We start from the raw sequence: 3,884 nt of genomic DNA, 5'->3' as shown, positions 1-3,884 counted from the left end.
CATCTGGACCTGGGCTCTTTTTGGTTGGGAGACCTTTAATGACTGCTTCTATTTCGTTAGGAGTTATGGGGTTGTTTAAATGGTTTATCTGTTCCTGATTTAACTTCAGTACCTGGTATCTGTCTAGGAAATTGTCCATTTCTTGCAGATTTTCAAGTTTTGTTGAATAGGCTTTTATAGTAAGATCTGATGGTTTTTTGAATTTCCTCTGATTTTGTAGTTATGTCTCCCTTTTCATTTCTGATTTTGTTAATTTGGACACACTCTCTGTGTCCTCTCGTTAGTCTGGCTAAGGGTTTATCTATCTTGTTGATTTTCTCAAAGATTGTTTCTTAAGTTCAGCAATTACAGCATCATCAGCCAACATCACACCTCTCCAGATTTTCACCGGATTAGCCCCTTTGCTGATCTTCTCAATGCCCTCCTCGGCAATAGACCAGGCCAGAACAGTGGCAGTGGCGGTGCCGTCTCCAGCCTCCTTGTTTGTGTTATTGGCAACATCCTGAACAAGCTTAGCTCCGATATTTTTGTACTTATCCTTTAAATCAATAGACTTTGCAACAGTGACCCCATCTTTTGTTACTTCCCCAACTCTGTTCAATAATCACTGTTCTTCCCTTTGGCCCCATTGTAACAGCTACAGCATCGGCTGAAAGGTCTACACCTTGAAGCATTAAGGCTCAAGCACCCGCACCATATTTTACATCTTTGGCATAGGCCTGAGTGAGATGAGGAGCCAGTGCCCGAGACACTGGTCTCATCTTGCGAAGGACTGTGGGTAGTCGAAGCATTACTTCAGGGAGGCGGCGGGAGAGCACCAGGCAAGGCAGGCCGTCTGCGGCAAGTGAGGGACCCAGCACTCTTCTTCCTATATTCTTGAAGATGCATCTATGAACCATATGTAAGACATTTTGAAAATGGACAATACAAACTTTTTAAAAGATCATATAGGAGCCTATTACTGTACAAGTTACCTAAAAGTATACATATATAAAATAAATTTAAATAGAATCATTATATAATAAGGGAGCCATGCACAAATTCCTGTACTAGAAATTGAGTTACATCTTGCTGAGATCTTGACTAGAGAGGAGAACACCTCCAAATATCAAGGCTATCAACTGTTTCTGCAACTAGTTAGTAAGGCTCAATTGCTGAAACCATTGTTTATGTCGTAGAACACAAAGAAGTTAAGCTTGTGCCCAGCAAGAACTTCACACTGACTCACTAGTGTTCATGATGTAAAAGGTTCTCTGTGTGCTACCAGAAGAGAAAGATAATCATTAACATCACAGAGCTACAAACTCTATGACCTACAACAGAGACCAACCTGCAAGACATATTGATACAAAAGTGGCACACAAATGACATAGGAGTAGCCACTCTGTTTTTTAAGTTGGAATTAAATTCTATTCCATGAGAGGGAAAGAGTAACTGACACTTCCAAAGTGACAAGAACTTAGACTCAATAGACTATGGACCATAGGGTTAAGCCTACAGCTATTATTCTACTAAAGGAATATAATAATAAAATGACTCCAATGATGGGTTACTATTCCCATAAATCATAACATTATTTAGCTCTCATCAGAGAAATAATCGTTTTGCAGCAGATATGAATTAACAGAGAAACCAACAACTAGACTATTGAAGAGTGAGTGACATTGGAGCACTTTGTCCTCAATGTTGTGTCTTTATCAAACGCCTCCCCTTGGTGCTCAGGGATGTATGTGAAAGAGGAGGCAGAAATACTTTGAGAGCTAGAGGTGATAGATGACTATGAGTAAACAGTATCTTCCAAACACAACAGGACATATACACATATGAACCTCTATAGACTGTAAGAGCATACCCAAGACCTGCATAGCTTCAAACCAGAAGATGGTGGCCCAGGATTGAGAAAGGGAAGTGGATGCAATGCCCCTTGCTAACCAAGAAACTCTTCGTAATTGATGACTACTTGTCAAGAGAAAATTTCAGTTATCTCCAATGGACTATCACTGGATATATCAATGTGCTCCATAGTAGTTGGCCAATACAAAACAAACACTATGATTTTTTCCTGTATTTTTGGTTTTTGTTTGTTTGGATTTTCATTTAGGTGTGAGTTTTGGAGGTTGGTAGGGTTTGTTTAGGTAGAACAATTTTATTGTATAAAAATGTAAAATAGATTTAGCACATATTCATTTTCCTGTTCCAACAACTTCAAGATTCTCCCATCTCCCAACCTACACAACTTCATTCTCTCTCCTCTCCTCTCTCTCTCCTCTCTCTCTCTCTCTCTCTCTCTCTCTCTCTCTCTCTCTCTCTCTCTCTCTCTCTCTCCCCCCATGTGTGTGTGTCTCTCTCTGTCTCAATCTCTCTCTCTCTCTCTCTCTCTCTCTCTGTCTCTCTGTCTCTCTGTCTCTCTCTCTGTCTCTGTCTCTCTCTCTCTGTCTCTCTCTCTCACACACACACACACACACACACACACACACAACACAAATGGAAAACAACAAAAACTCAAAAAGTCAAAACAGAAGGAAAAGGAAAAGGAGAAAGAGGAGGACAGGGCAAATAAAGTGAAATGGGATGCAATTAACCTATCCTCAGACTGAAGTTTTTCTTCTTGTGCCTACTGTGGAACTGGGTTAGTGGCAAGACATTAATTTTTTTCCAAAATGTTTACTTTCCTCTTTCAATTGTTATTGATAGGTTTAAGGATAAACTGGCTTGGTATCTATAATCTCTTGGAGCTTATAGAAAACACATCTAGGGCCCCTGGCTTTCAGAGTCTCCCTAATGAGTCAAATGTTATTCTAATGGGTCTGGCTTTATATGCGACATTGTATTTTCCCCTTGCCTCTTTATTATCCCTTCTATGTTCTGTACATTAGTGTTTGATTAAGAGTCATAAGAGATGTCATTTCTGGTCCTACCTACTTGCTACTGTTATAGATATCTATTTCCTTAGACCAGAGAAATTTTCTTCTAAGACTTTGTTAAAAATAATATCTGTGCCTTAATCTGAGTTTCTCCTTCTTTCTCTAATCCTGTTATTTATAGGTTTGTTATTTTTATAGTATCCTATATTTTCTTGATGTTCATTTCCTAAATTCTTTAATTCCATGTCTTTTTATCTGTTGGTTAGGCTTACCTCTGAGGTTTTCGTTTGATATCCTGAATTTTTCATTTCCAAATTTGCTTCAATTAGGGTTTTCTTTAATGACTCTATTTCTTTGTTAATTTCTACTTTCATATCATAAATTGTTTTAATTATATCATTCAATGGGTTTGGTTTATATGGTCTTCAACAAGGCATTCATTTATATCCTCTTTCTGGTCTTTGATCATATTCATATCGCTATTTTGAAGTCCTTTCATTCTGCTATAGCTAAGTTGCTTTTCTCAGGCATAATACAATAGGGGTTCTGATTTCTGGAGGAATCATGTTGTCTTGACTTCACATTTATGTTTTTGTGATATCATCTAACCATCTAGAGTTAATGGTATCTGAGATACTTTTTAATATAGATATCTGGTACCATCTTTCTTTGGTGGCTGTTCTGGACTTTGGTGGCTGTTGTCCAATCTGAGTCCTAGACAAGTATGACAGTTGTGAGGTCCCTGAGTCTCAGCCAAGTGTGTTAGCTATAGGTCCTTAGTAAAGCCCCATTCCTGGAGCTTAGCCAATATAGTTACTGTGGTTTCTGTGGTAAAGAAGTTCTGCAGGATTATATAAAAGCCACAAAAGAATGGAGAAGGGCTAAAGGGAAAGAGTGAAATGGTCTGCACTGAGAAACATATGGATGAAGGTTGGCTTAAAGGGCAAAAAAGAAAAGGGAGGTTCCCTACCTGATTCACAGACTAATGTGGCAACTTTCTGTCCCCATTCATGAAAAGGG

General features: G+C 38.7%; 1 pseudogene; it reads right to left on the bottom strand.

The window, feature by feature from the left end:
* Nucleotides 1-301: 301 nt before the first annotated feature.
* Nucleotides 302-791, bottom strand: LOC116895751 (annotated as a pseudogene).
* Between the last annotated feature and the right edge of the window lie 3,093 nt (nt 792-3,884).

The sequence above is a fragment of the Rattus rattus genome, chromosome 3 (genome assembly GCF_011064425.1).
Source record: "Rattus rattus isolate New Zealand chromosome 3, Rrattus_CSIRO_v1, whole genome shotgun sequence".
Classification (NCBI taxonomy): Eukaryota; Metazoa; Chordata; class Mammalia; order Rodentia; family Muridae; genus Rattus; species Rattus rattus.
Note: the sequence above shows the minus strand (reverse complement) of the source record. Positions and strands in the feature narration are given on the sequence as shown.